The following is a 15,380-nucleotide window of genomic DNA, read 5'->3' as shown; positions in this document are numbered from 1 at the left end:
TTAGTGTTCCAATGGCAAATATTTAAACATCTACCATGGTCTACTGTGGCCGTAAGGCCTTTTGTGTTTCTTTCTTTATGGAAATGTATGAGCAGACACATATTCCATCACCATGAAGGCTTTGTTCAGTGGCTACCAGGTGACGCAGGCCTATTGCAGAGGCACAGAGAATATGCCGAAAGTTGTTTAAGTACCAAAGAGAGAAGAAAAACAGTAAACCACCTGCTTAAGCTGATCTCTAGTGTCTTCTAATTCTTTGGACTCTTGTCTCTAATTGAACCTTGATCTCATTTGGGGTGGGGAAAATACACACAGGTGGCCTAACTTCTAATTATTTCATTTCCAATGAAAGGCACAGGTGTCAAAGTCTTAAGGACTGTGGGCCTTCATTTAGTGCACTGAATCTTGTTTTTTTCTTTTAAACAAAACACCAACTGCCCTGTTAATCCAACATGAGCCTGTGGCTCCTTTTACTTGCCCTGTTACTTATGCTATCTCTTCAGGCTGTTCTGATTTGCTGTGGTTGCTCCTGTTGCTGCTCTGAAAGCCTTTAATGTTCTCTAAGACTCTGAATCTCAGTCTTAACCGCTTTTCAGATCTCCTGGGCTGTTCTGAAACTGCTGAGGCCCACGTCCCACCCGTGGAGATTCCAATGTAACTGGCACGGAGTGAGGCCTGGCCATTGGGAGTTTTTAGAGCTCCCCAGGTGATTCCATATGCTGCAAAATTCGACAAGGACTATTCCAGGATCCTTCTCCAGAGCTGACCTTTTCTATCTTTGACCTAGCATTTGTGACTATTTGCGATGAAATGTACAATGGAAGTACATATAAGGAGGGAACTGTCAACTTAGTCTATCTGTGGAGTGTTATATCAACTTACTGCATTTATTTTTAGTATAGACTGGACTTGGGGTTTGCACAATACAAAGACTGCAGGATGTGTATTTACCATAGAGTGCAGAAGATGCCAGAACATTATCTGACAACTGCTCATCCAGTTATGCAAACAAATTAAAAGAAATGAAATGTTAAATAAATCAGAGAGGAATATAACTATTTCTGATTCTGAATATAAATAACACTAGAACATGAAAACCACCAATGAATATATAATGAGAATACAAGCTTGTCCCTAGCCTGAGAATGAGCAGTGACTTAAAATCAAATATTTAATTTGGAATAATGATGCAAGGTATAGTGAAACTATATTCACCCAGGTTTTACTGACTTGGACTTTGTAACTGTAAAATGGCTTAGATATTTCTTACTGCATTTGGAGTGACTTTTTTTTTTTTTTTTAATCTGTGGAACTTCTTACAGCAAGAAGAATTCAGGCTAAAGTCATTGATTACAAATGGTTTTAATAAAATGAGAATTCTGGGCTGAGCTACTCTTTTAGAGTCCTTTTTGGATAAACTCCATTATAGCAATAGATACCAAAGTGAAAAAAAGAACATTTAACAGGCAGCCATAATATCCCAACGAAACAGTATTTTCCTAATCGAAGGTTAACTTGCTATCCCCGTATCTACAGGTAAGCAATTTATCTACAATTCCTCTAGGCAGAAATTTTCTTTCTAATAATGACACATTTTTTATATAGATCTGGTCGTCCATGGATTAAACTGTTTATTGACATGCTTCATTTTATTTATTAAACTTACGTCAGTTTATAGGTGATACTACTCTTGAAAAATCAAGAGTAAGACATTTTCTAAAACAATGCCCCATAAGTAAACCCCTCTTATTTACTTAAAATTAGCGAGGCTTTGCTATATTTTAAACTCTGCTTATATTTTTTGGACTTTGTTGCTTATTTTCTTTTACCTCCTTTCCTTTTAATTCAGAAGTAATACATGAGTATGTTTTTATTATTTAAAAAAATGAAAAAGATATAGGTGACAAGTCTTCATGATTTCCTTCCCTTTCCCCAAATCTTCCACTTGCCTAGTTGTAACTATTAAGTACTGTTCTTGTATAAATGTTGCAGTTCTATATTAATTAGCTTTCAATTCTTTTTTATCCACTAAATATGTCTTGGAGAGTTTTGAAAATGAAATACATGGATACTTGCCACATTCTTCTATAAAGATCTTATACTGTTCTGTAGTACACATGTTCCTGGGCTATTAATCGTTTCCTTTTTGAGTGACGATATGCTTCCCATTTTGCATTCTTCCAAGCAATGAAAGGCTGCACACTCTGGTATGTTCCTTTGTGCATATACACAAGCTTTCCTTAAACAAGTCTTTCAATTAACAGTTAATAGATGTTGCTAATTGCCCTCTAGTAGTTTCTGCTATATTATATTCCTACTATCATTGTTTGGTTGGGGACTTAATTCCTTGCATCTTTCCTAGTGGTAGATACTACCAATCTTTAATTTTTAACAGGTAAGTGAGTGAAAATAGTTCACTTACAGTTTTAGGTTGCTTTTCACTGTTTATTAATTAAGTTAACTTTATTTAGAGTATTTATTACCCATTTATATTATTTTCCTATCAATGAATGTTATTCATTTTTTAAAAAGTAAAGTGGAGAATATGCTGGATTAAAGAACATATAATTTCTTAAATTTCCATGGGGGAAAAATGATACAAACATTAAATTTAAAGATATTCATAAGATTTTTCCAAGTGGCAAAAATATTAGAAACTTAAAATTTTACATGTACTTTAAAATTATTACATTATAACAGCTTGCTTCCTGTGAGAACTGATATAGTAATTTCTATTTGTTCCCATAATTAATAGAAACATTCTAATCTCACAGACAATCTTTCTTTTAGAAAAAAAGTTGTCTGTGTGGCATGCTAATGGCTAGCAGGACTTCCATCTATGGAAAGAGGTCCTGGGAATGAAGGAAGGGGCACTGAGATCTGAATCCAAGCCTGTGATGGGATGACATCCTCTGTCCCAGACAGACAAGGAGGGCTGGGGGACATCTGCCAAGCAGAGATGTCACTGAGGAACAAGAGCCATAGGGAGAGGACAGGGGAGAGACAGTGAAACAGGAGAAACCAAGAGAACATCAATTAAAGGAAAAAACACAAAGCTGAGAGTGGGGGAAAAGAAGCAGTAAGGAAAACACATTAAGAGCATTCTAAAAACGTTTAGAACATTAAAAAAATTAATAGTAAATGTTTAGTTTCCAGGTAAATAACTAATTTTTAAGCCCTTCATTGTGACTGATTTCTATGATTTTTTTGACTAACATTTTGGTAACTTATGATGTTCATTTGCATTTCTGTTTCATTTCTTGGCTGACGGTTTTATACAAATCATTGCCAATTGTTATTTTTATTACACAGATATTTTTACTTGATTAAGTATTCTAGAAATTAAACTCAGAAAATTTAAAAAGTGGGAGCAAGGTTTTGAAACAAGAATGGCTTCTGATCGGTGATTTACTATCACTGGTACTATCAACTTAAGTCATCTTCATTTCTTAGCCTTTATTACTAAAATTCATTTTAATATGACCCAGATAGATGATAAATGCCTGAACACATTAGATAGAAAATATATGCTGATTGTATTGAATAAAGTGTTGAGTCACCAACTTTAAGGCATTGTATGAGCCGTAAGGAGGTTTTTATTGCTCTACTCAGTATTTTAAAACATAACTGACACTGATATCTTGATAATAATATGCTGATTCATGTATCCATCTCATCTTTAAGCTTTTCTTAAAGTAGGCTTTTCTTTTCCTGCCACAGTAGGAAGCAATAGATCCTTGATATGATATAGAATGCTGGAAGCAGGTTGTAAAAATGCCATGAAAACTAAAGGAGAAAAAAAAAAGTTGATAATCTCCCCTGCTTGTTTGAGGAAAATCACAATGAAACACTCGTCATTTCAGTGAAAGGGTCTTATCGGTCAGGCCATGCATATGCATATAAACTCAAGGAAGTTCACTGATTCTAATTTCACGCATTTATAACTTCACAGATAAAAGAGTATCTCCAAAACGTGTATTGATTCTGTTGCCATATTTTGAATTTCAATGATGTAAGTGTGTTTAGTGATACCCTGGAGCTTCTAATTATAGGCTCTAATCTTGATTGTTATTTGGCCTTAATTATTACGTTTATAAAATAAATGCTTCTAAGTTAAAAGCGTTTTAATGGATGCTGCGTATTCCTGGATTTAAAGTCTAAACCAGAACTAGCTATTCTAAAAATTGCTAATTCCCCACTATAATTTTTAAAATCTCATACTAACTCCTATATTGCTGTGAAAGATCATTCACTTGAACTAAAACCAAAGAGAGAGCCTTTGTTATATAATAAAGGAAAGATGATACGGAGTGTAATTGTAATGAACTCTTTTTGGTCTACTCCATTTTACTAAGTTAAAAATTAAAAATCAGAACTTAGAGGAACATGCTAAGGTGATAAACTACGGGGAGAATCCTATGTGATGTAGTGGAAAGAGCATGGGCTTCGGTGTTACAGAGACCTAGGTTCAAATTTTGGCTCTACTTGTGCACCTTTCAGTAGCTATAAAAAAAGGAGGGGAAGAACCTATCTTGCATGAGTGTAGTTCATAATACAGGAGAATGCAATAATATACGTGTAAACAGTGAGCATAGTCCTTGCCAATGGCTGATGTTTATCAAGACTTTACCAGGTATCATATTAAGGGTTTTTGATGGGTTTATCACTTCCAAACTAATCTACAGTGCAGGTACGATCATTATTATGCTCATCTGAGGTAGTTTCCTCAAGATCAGACAACTAGTCGGCGGTAGATAGAAGCAACTAAGTTGAGAATTAAATTCTGGGCCTTAACCAGCCCTTCTCATCTCATAGAGTGAAGTGGATAAGCATTTCAAGCCTCTGGACTGGAATCCGAATCCAGCTTTATCACAGACTAGCTTTGGGCATTAGGCAAGTTACTTAAATTCTCTAAACTTAATTTTCCTCCTCCACATATTGGGAATGAAAGTCACTACCAAATAGGAATGTTGCAAAATTTAGGTAAACTGTACACTAACGTTGCCTTTGAAGTACCTATTGTAGTATACCATAAGTACTCAGTAAATGTTAGCTAGAAACAATATGTGATTCTCACAAAGTTAATCTAAGAAGAAATATTAATCCTTCTCCTTGTAGCTCTGCGAGGTTTCTTTTGTGTGTGTGCGCAGTCAACTTCAAAATGTTGCTAATGCTCCAAGATGACTAACGTTTACAAATTTTCTATATTTGAAAATGTTCACCTTAACTCTCTGTACTTTCCCTCCAAGTTCTTATTTCGGAAAGGTTGAAAGAATAGTACAATGAACACCCTTCACCTAGATTAATAACTAAGTATTTTTATCATTTCATTTCTTTCCTGTGTACATTTTTCTGAAGCATTTAAAAATAAATTGCACACATTATGCCATTCCCCTCCCCCACCTGAATACATCAGCAGTTATTTCCTCAGAATGAGAATATGCTTCTACATAACCAGAACAGCATTATCAAAACCAATACATTTAGCCCAGGTAAATATTATTATCTAGATGCAGTCTATAGTCAAATTTCTCTAGTCATCCCCCAAATGCTTTTTATCACTTTTACTTTTAATCTAAGAAAAAAATTATACATTTCATTTGGTTGTCATATCTTTTTAGGCTCTTTGATGAAGAAGTGCCCCACCCTTTTGTTTTTCCTTGACACTTTAAGGAAAAGTTCGAGACCAGGCCAGTTGTCACATATACCACAATGTGTATTAATGTGATCATTTACTTGTGATAATTTCTGATTAAACATTTCCAGCAAGTTTACTACATAGGTGGTGTGACTTCCATTTGTATCACATCATGAGGCCCACAAGATCAGTTTGTTCCATTACTGAAAAGGTGAAGTTTATCTGGTTAAGGTAGTGTCTCTCCACTGTAAAGCCACCCTTTTTCCTTTGTGATCAATATATAAGTAGCTGGAGGGGTGACAATTTCAGACCATGTGAGTATTCTATTCCCAACAACTTCTCAGGCAATAGGTTTTATGTCCATGGATGATCTTTGCCAGAGGTATCAATATGGATTCATGTTTTAAAAATACTTTTCCTAGCTCACTGTATTGAATGATCTAGAAGCCATGATACTCCAGTAGCAACAAATACAGCTAGAGTACAGATCTTGATTTCTAAACATCATTTATCTTTTATAAAAAAAAATGCTCTGGGGAGGATATTTGTTTAAGAAATTTCTGATTCCAAGTCTAGGACAGGCAAAGGACAAAGTAAACCCCAAATGCTTTGCTGTACCAGAAACCCAGAAGGTGCTCCAAGACTAATGGGCACAAGTCATAAAGACACAACAGTCAGCCTGAAGGGGCTCTCACTGGTCAAATTTGAGCCTCAAAAGAAAAATTACCATATTATTCAACAATGGCATATTACCATATTATTCAAAAAATATAATTAAAAAGGAGAAGTTGGGAAAACTGGACAGCTGCATTTAAATCAATGAAGTTATAATACTCCCTCATACAAAAATAAACTCAATAGCTTAAAGACTTAAACATAAGACAAGACACTATAAACCTCTTAGAGGAAAACATAGGCAAAACATTCTCTGACATAAATCTTATAGCAATGTTCACCTACCGCAGTCTACCCAGGCAATAGAAATATAAGCAAAAATAAACAAATGGGACCTAATTAAACTTCTAACTTTTTGCACAGCAAAAGAAACCATAAGCAAAACAAAATGATAACCTATGGAATGGGAGAAAATATTTGCAAAAGATGAGACTGACAAGGGCTTCATTACCAGAAGATACACAAGAAAAAACCAACAACCCAATCCATAATGGGCAGAAGACCTAAACAAGTGATTCTCCAGTGAAGACATACAAATGGCCAATAGACACAGGAAAAAATGCTCAATATTGCTAATTATCAGAGAAATGCAAATCAAAACTACAATGAGGTATCACTTTACATCAGTGAGAATGGCTGTCATTCAGAAACCCACAAACGATAAATGCTGGAGAGGGTATGGAGAAAAGGGAACCCTCCTACACTGTTGGTGGGAATGTAGTTTGGTGCAGCCATTATGGAAAACAGTATGAATATTTCTCAAAAGACTAAGAATAGACTTACCATATGATCCAGCAATCCCACTCCTGGACATATATCCAGAGGGAACTTAAATTCAAAACATACATGCACCCCAATGTTTATAGCAGCACTATGTACAATAGCCAAGACATGGAAACAACCTAAATGTCCATCAACAGATGACTAAAGAAGATGTGGTATATTTATACAATGGAATACTATTCAGCCATACAAAATAATAAAATAATGCCATTTGCAGCAACATGGATGAACCTAAAGATCTTCATTCTAAGTGAAGCCAAAAAGAGAAAGAAAAATACCATATGATATCACTTTTATGTAGAATCTAAAAAAATGACACAAATGAACTTACTTACAAAACAAAAACAGACTCACAGACATAGCAAACAAACTTATGGTTACTGGGGGAGAAGGGTCTGGGAAGGGATAAATTGGGAGTTCGAGATTTGCAGATTCTAATACATATAAAATAAATAAACAACAGATTCATACTGTATAGCAGAGGGAACTATATTCAATATCTTGTAGTGACTTAATGGCAAAAAAAATATGAAAACGAATATACGTATGTTCATGTATGACTGAAACATTATGCTGTACACCAGAAATTGACACATTGTAAACTGACTATACTTTAAAAAAGTATATATATATATATTAAAAATAAATAAATAAACCAAGTAAACACCAAATGAAAAAAAGGGAGGGAGGGGAGTGAATTTAGAGTTCCAGGGAACTTGGTTAGCTACTGTCTTTTTAAAATTTGACCTGATGATTCAATAGTGGCCTATAGGTCAGAAATTACAGAGAAGTTTCTGCTTTGTCTTATTTTTACCTTTATTCTGAAGGGAAAAAAAAAAGAAGGTAGTTTCATTGTTAACATTTGGCCTTAACATTTCCAAACTGATTTACTGAGCAGAAATGTGTTTAAAATTCTAAAGCAAGGTAGTTGAAAATCTCTTTTACACCTGAAACCAATCTTCTGGGCTGACAGTGGAAATTTTGAGGATGCTGGATATTAAAATGTTAGTAGTTGGGAGGAGAGGTACATCACATATTCTAAGTAATAGGGAAAAAGCAAAGCCAATCTGCTTTAGAGAAGATGTCAGCTGGAAACAGAATTCCACTCAGAGAGGTATTATGGAAACTAATTTAATGAGAGGCTAGTCACAGAAGTGTGGGCAGAGTTAAGGAATCACTGAGAAATTTTTGAGAACGATCCCTCAGGAGGAAAGAATGGCAGGAAACCATTGTGACTCCTTGCCTTGAAGGAGAGTTAGAGCAGAGAGTGCCAGAGCCAGGGGGGAGGGGGTGCCCAGCAGAAGCACAGAGATAGGGAGGGAGGGAGGGGAAGAAATATCCACAGAGAGACACAAAGTTTGGGAAGTTAAGGTGAGTGTGTGTGTGTGAGAAAACAATGATAAATAAGAAAAGGTCCTGCTTGTAAAGAATTTGCTATCTAGTGGGAGGTGAAGAGCTGATACACAGGAACAATCCAGTGTGATAAACGCTAGAATGGAGGACTATGGAAAGGATGGTTTAGATGGTTTTCATTCTGCCCAAAGGTTAAGGGAATAGAAAAATACAAGGTGGCCATAAAGTCCACAAACATAGGTTATTTTACCAGCTATTGGAATGCATCATTAATAAGTCATGTATTATATTTCACTTGTGTTTCCAGACTGGGTAGCTACCCTGCTGATTCCAAGAAAAACAACCAGACATTGTCTTGGGGCAAAAAAAGAGATGGTAGTGAATGCTGTTAAAAATATTGTGGTATGTCAGGCCACTAAAATTGAGTGCTTGTCTAAAATCTAAACTGTCTACATCTATGTAGGTGGTGTTTGGGGTTTCCATTATAATCTTAACTTCTACATAATGCAGATATTTCCATTTCTTAGAATAAATGCACAAAATAATAATATAACTTCCCCTAGGCTTCCCTCTGTGGGTACATATGGGTCACAGGTTCAGCTTGTTTTACCCTCAATTTCTCTCATAAGTAATTTTGGCAAACAAGGCTTATATAGTCTCATGTCTGCTCCCAAATGAATCAACTACCATGCCCAACCAGGCTATGATGCTGTATTTTTTAAGATACTGCAGCTCCCTTAAGGCCCAGAAGCCTTTGCTGAATGTGATTTCCCCTCCAAGTATTTCTGCATTAGCTGAGCAAGCCAGGCTGCCTCTCTAGTTCCTGCTGTTGTCCTCCACTGAGCACTTAGGTGCCTCAAATAAATGCCACCACTGTTGTTGAGAAGTTCCCAAGGCCCTGAGCTGTGGGCACTCTGGAGTACAATTTGGGAGAATGTGTTGCTATGCTGTGGTAGCAGGTAGCAGCAAATCTGTGCTTCTAATGCCCCAACGTCTTACAACGATTTTAGTAAACTAGCTTTTACTGCAAAGCCCCTATCTTCATGGACCCACTTACATTGTTCCAGGGAGGAACTGGGTCATGATCTAGAATCATCAGGGTAAAACCTGTAACTTCTTTAAAGAACTCTCTTATCATTGATGTAGTGTCGCCTAAAAGTCTTATTTTATGAGGAATATCATTTGTTTTCATCATAAATTGAGATCACAACTTTATTGTTGGATATTAAACATATAGTTTTGAAATATTTTCCTCAAATTGTGTGAAACAGGGAAAAAACATTATTATGATATTACAAAAGATAGTAGATATTATGAGCAAAGTCTACTAGACTCAAAAATAGTGGAAAAGTTTAGTGGATACCTTTTAGCATGAGCCCAGTTCCCGGCGACTGCTCCCTCTTCAGTGAACTGCCTCTGATCTGTGGGGTGAAACCCTTCCTACCCAGCATGCAGTGGGATTAGATTTGGGACATCTGATCCAAATCTAGCCAATTGGATTCTAATTCCAAAGATTTAGAATTAGCCCCAGCAGGAGAAAATTAATCTCTGCATTTCACTGGGACTATGTAATACATATATATCAGCTGGGGCTGCTTAATTCTGTGATAGAGGAGGTATGGAGAGGGAAGAGAGAAGGGAAAAGAGAGTTTTTGCAATTTTCTAAAGTTTGGTTCTAGCCCCTATTTGAGAATTGAGTCCTAAGAGACATTCCTAAAACCCTATGAAAAAAACCCACCTTCTCTTGTTCAAATTTAATTTCTGATTAATGCCAAGAATTAGACAAAATATTTCTTTTGTGACTGTATTTTGGAATCAGAAAAATTAAAATCCTGAATATCACCGATCTCCCTTCCTATTATTTGTAGATATCTAATAAAGAATATTAAGAAAAAAGTATATGTAAATAACTTTATAGATTGTTAGCTATTATAAACTATTTTCCTAAACCACCCCTACCAACCCCTGCCAAAAAAAAAAAAAAAAAAAAAAAAGCGCTGTAAAGGAGGGAAAATCACATCCACTTGGAAAGGTCTGGGATGGCCTTTGAGAAGATACGGTGTTCTTGAAGAATTACTAGGGTTTTGGATAAACTGAGATGGGGGCTAGGGAAAGGCATCTGGACAAAGGCAGCCAAAAAATATATGAGGTGGAAAAAAGTGTTGGTCCAACTGAGGCAACACCCAAGTGGTTGCCATTGACTGGATTTTCAGGGTTGACTATAAAATGTTTCCTATGAACAAGGTACTGCAGAGCATTAGAGCAGTACTAAGTAGATGTGTCCTATAAAGACGGTACTGTTGTCAGCTCCATTTTACAAATGAGGAAATTGAAGCTCAGAGATATTAAGCAACGTGCTCCAGTCTCACAGCAGGTAAGTAGTAGGACCAGGATTCAATCCTAAGCATTTTGAGTCCAGAGCCTGTCCTTTTAAGAGTTAAGCTACACTGCCTGTTACGGCCTTCTGTAGAGATCACAAATTTGTATTTAACACAGCAGCTGAGTAAGAACTTGATTGCTTGACAAGCTTCAGAGGCTACTCTGACAGCACTGTCTAGGATGAGTGGATTAGAGTGAAAATTATGCAACAGGTGAAAGCTCTTTAAGGCGGCCATGGCCAATGCTAGGAGAGTGGCTGAGCTGGAGAACATGGTAATTTTATTGCATTTCTACAAGGACAAGTATTGCCTTCAAGTTGGTGAGCCGACTATGGCACAGGACTTGTGCAGATGGGTGTTTAAGTCCCAGGGTACTATCGAGCATTTGTACCCGTCCATATTCCCTACATTTTGGAGAGTGCAAGGAGGGTGGCTGGAGAGGGAGGGGAGAAGAGAAGAATGGAGAGAGATTCCAAACGCTTAGAAAATAAGGTTCCTATCCTTCACCGGGTTTAACCTTTTATTGAAGAAGCTTAATGGAGAGAGATTGGAACATATGAAAAGACCGGAGAACAATTGAAGATCACTGGCAATTGTGTGAGGTGAATTCCAGGTGAGGTAGACCTGGATGAAAGGAGAAAACAAAGGACTAGAATAGACAGGTAAAGGGCAGGAGGCCACGGAATCAAAGGATGGTGACACTAAAAACCCTACAAGGGTGATCTCAGAAGAGGCTAAGAGAGGTCACTGAGACTGAATATCAGACTCCAGGGTCTCGAAGCTTCCGCCTTCCCAGGCTCCAGTATGTGCTCTTCTCTGCTTTGCTTTTTGACAGTCTCTTCACAAGTACCCATTCATTTTTATTACTGTTTAAAGAAATCTCTGGGTGAGACCAGTTTGTTGTTACAGGTTGATCCAGCTGCTTGCCATTTCTAGGGTCTGCTTCAGTATTTTGTAGCTGCTGGCAGTATTGGTAGACCCTTATCCTTTGAGCCTGGTCACAGTCACCTTGGCAAATGTGTCGCTCCCTGGTCCTTGGAGTTAGAGCACCAGCACGCAGTCTGCCTGCCCAAATCAAACCCCAGTCCACCTTTGGCTGGCTGGGTGACCTCACTCTGTGTTAGTTTCCTCACTGGTAAATAGGAATAATAATAATAGTACCCACCTTTACAGGGTTTAGGGGTAGGATAAAATGAGACAATCCTACATGCAAAAGGTTTAGTACCTGCCACGTAGTTAAGGATCGCTAATTATTACAATTAATTCCTACAACTTCCAAAGCTACTGTGATGATACATTTTGTACTTTAAAATGTCCAGTGTGACTGCTGGGGAAAAAAAGAGTGAGAACCGCTGCTGTAATACACCCTTCCAGTCCCAGATCACCTTGAGGGCTCCCAGGCCCCAGGTCTTCTAGGACGTTTTAAGCTTGTTCAGAGACTCCTCTCCAGCCTGCATGCTCCCTGTGGGCTCTCCTGGTGTCCTATCCATTTTATCAGTACTAGCTAGATGAATGTTCTAGAGCCACAGTGGTATTTTCAAGAGAGCATGAAGCCACAAGACCATTTAGTTTATTGGAATAGCATTTATACAATTGTCAAGGATTAAATGGCTCCAATGAAATGTCACAGATAATTATCTCACATTGAAATGTCACAGAGAATTAGAAATACTTTTTCTCAGATTCACCATAACTAGGTCTTTCAAAATAATACTTCGCTAAAATGCTACATCCATAAACTGTTAAGAAAATACTCAACTTCTAAGCTGTCCTTTGCTGCCTGCTGTGACGAATTCCTACAACAGGGGTTGGCAAACTTTTTCTGTACAGGGACTGATGGTAAATGTTTAGGCTTTGCAGGTATACTGTCTCTGCTGCAACCTTTCCACTCTGGTGTTTTGTGCAAAAGCAGCCACAGATAGCATGTAAATCACGAGACTAGATGTATTTCAATCAAACTTTATTTATGGATACTGAAATTTGAATTTCATATAATTTTCATGTCATGAAATCTTCTTTTTCATCTTTTTTTATCTTTAAAAATGTAAACAGAATTCTTAGCTTGTAGGCTGTAGAAAAAAACAGGCAGTGGGTTTTTGCTCACAGATCAGTTTGCCAACTCCTGTTCCAAAACTGATTAGTGTTTTTGCTGTTTTGTTGTTGATAACAGGAAGGGAAACTGCCTTAATGGCAGCAAATGGCATGGTCTAGCCACAAAATGTAATGTGATTGTAAGAAATAAGGCAGTTTGTACACCCATGTTTATAGCATCACTGTTCATAATGCCAAAAGGTGGAAACAACTCAGGTATTCACCAACAGTTGAATGGATAAACACAATTTGGTCTATACATACAATGGAATATTATCCAGCCTTAAAAAGGAAGGGAATTCTGACACCTACTATTATGAATGAACCTTGAGAACATTATGCTAAGTAAAATAAGCCAGTCATAAAGACAAATACTGTATGATTCCACCTGTAAAAGTTACATAGAATATTTAAGTTCATAGAGATAGAAAACAGAATAGTGGGTGTCACAGGCTGGGGGAGGGGAATGGGGAGTTGTTGTTTAATAGGTACAGAGTTTCAGTTTGTACGATGGAAAGAGTTCTTGAGATTGGTTGCACAATAGTATGAATGTACTTACCACTACTAAATTGTCCACTTGAAAAATGGTTAAGATGGTGAATTTTGTTATATGTAAAATACATAATTAAAAATAAAATTTTTTAAATGAGGTAGCTTAAGATTTTACAAATAAATTCTAAGACACAAACTGGACAGTGATATGCACGGTTTGCAGGGAACATCTCCAGCTCACGTGCTATTTTCATGGTTCCTCTCATCCTTTCCTTTCAGCTACACTGTTGAAAGCAACAGCTATGCTGTTAAGTTCAAAAGTTCTTTTTAAAATCACCTCTATATGCCAGGAAATCACTTGGAAAGTATGAATACAAGCATGATTAAAATATAGTCCCACACTGCTGTAATTGATTCATGGACACCAAGTTATCATTCCCCTCTAGTGTTACTATAAATTCAGAACCTTGCCATGGCTTCATGGTAGGTAGAAAATTCCTTACCCCTTGACTTTGGGCTTGCCCATGTAATATGCTTTAGCCAACGGGACGTGGATTTTAGTGGCCTTGAGTAACATAGAGGCTTGAAATATGCTTGCATTTATGCCATTGCCACACAAAAACATTTCAGGAGACACACAAAACCAACTTGACTGGGCCAAAAGCCAAAAGCCCTGCTCAGCCCAACCAAACCCAGATTTGTCAAATCCTAATCCATCCACAGACCTGTGAAAATAAATGATCTGTTTATTCTTTAAAGCGACACAGAATTATTGCAGCTAGAGCAAATGGATAGATGATCTTTGAGAAGCCTATAGACTTATGTAGGTGCACAGAAATGATTCACTCCTCTTTTAAACTCATCTCCAAAAAGCAGGGTTCTCAAACTCTGGCATGTATAAGATTAACTTGAGGAGCATGATAACATTTTGGATTTTCAGGGACCATTGCCACAGAGTCTGGTATAGTAGGCATGGTGTAGAGCCCAGAAATATGTATTTTTTGGAAGCACCCCAAACAATTCTGATGCAGATGAATCCAAGCTTGCAATAGCTTCACTATATTGTAGAATATTAGTGATGGAGAAAGATGCTTGCCTACAAAAGCTCACAGGGATCAGAGAGAGTTGTCAGCAGAAAATCAAAAAGTTATGTGCATATAAAAAATGTCTGTATTTCTAGAACAAGGTGAATTAGCCACTTTACAATGAAAGATTTGAGGTAACTCTATGGGAAACACCAAATAGCACCACAAGTGAACTGCCTTTGCCTTCTTCCAGCCTGAAATTCAGCCAGTAGGGTCATTCCTTTGGAGTAGACAGAAACCTAACACATATTCATTCCTTCTGTCACCATCATAGTTCCAGGCTCTTATCAAATCAGAGCTGATTCTCCAAAACCCTCCGAAGCTGATGTTTCTCCTCCCAGGCTTCCCCTTTCCCATGTATCCTGCCTTGCTGCCACCAACTTCCTCACATCACTCCTCTGCCCTGGTATCTACAGTTATTATTCACCAACACTTTGATGTGATATCTAGTAGTATTCATCGTATTTTAAAGGTTTTTCTTTTTTTCCTTCTGGTTGGTAACAAGACAGATGCATGATTAAGTTTATTACCTGGCTGTCACTCCAGAAGTTAGCAGCCTTTTCCATCTCAAGATTGATCACTTCAATAAGAGCTTTTGTGATAGCATCTCATTCTCCACAACTCCCCACTTTTACTATATTTAGCTTATGTTCAATTTAGTAGTTTCTCAAATACTATCTTTAGAATGCTCTTTAATTATTTCTTTAAATAACTGTTTGTTGTCTTTCCAAACTGGAAAAAGCACTTTTATATTCATTTGATATATATATACCCCTAGAATTAGGATGCTATTGATCCCACAGTCCTTGGTGGACCAAACTGAATTGCAGCACAAGCTTGCATTTTGAAATACATAAAAATGATAATAACACACCAACACAAAAT

Source organism: Camelus dromedarius, chromosome 8 (genome assembly GCF_036321535.1).
Source record: "Camelus dromedarius isolate mCamDro1 chromosome 8, mCamDro1.pat, whole genome shotgun sequence".
In the NCBI taxonomy this organism is placed as follows: domain Eukaryota; kingdom Metazoa; phylum Chordata; class Mammalia; order Artiodactyla; family Camelidae; genus Camelus; species Camelus dromedarius.
The sequence above is the reverse complement of the archived record's forward strand: the minus strand, read 5'-3'. Positions refer to the sequence as shown.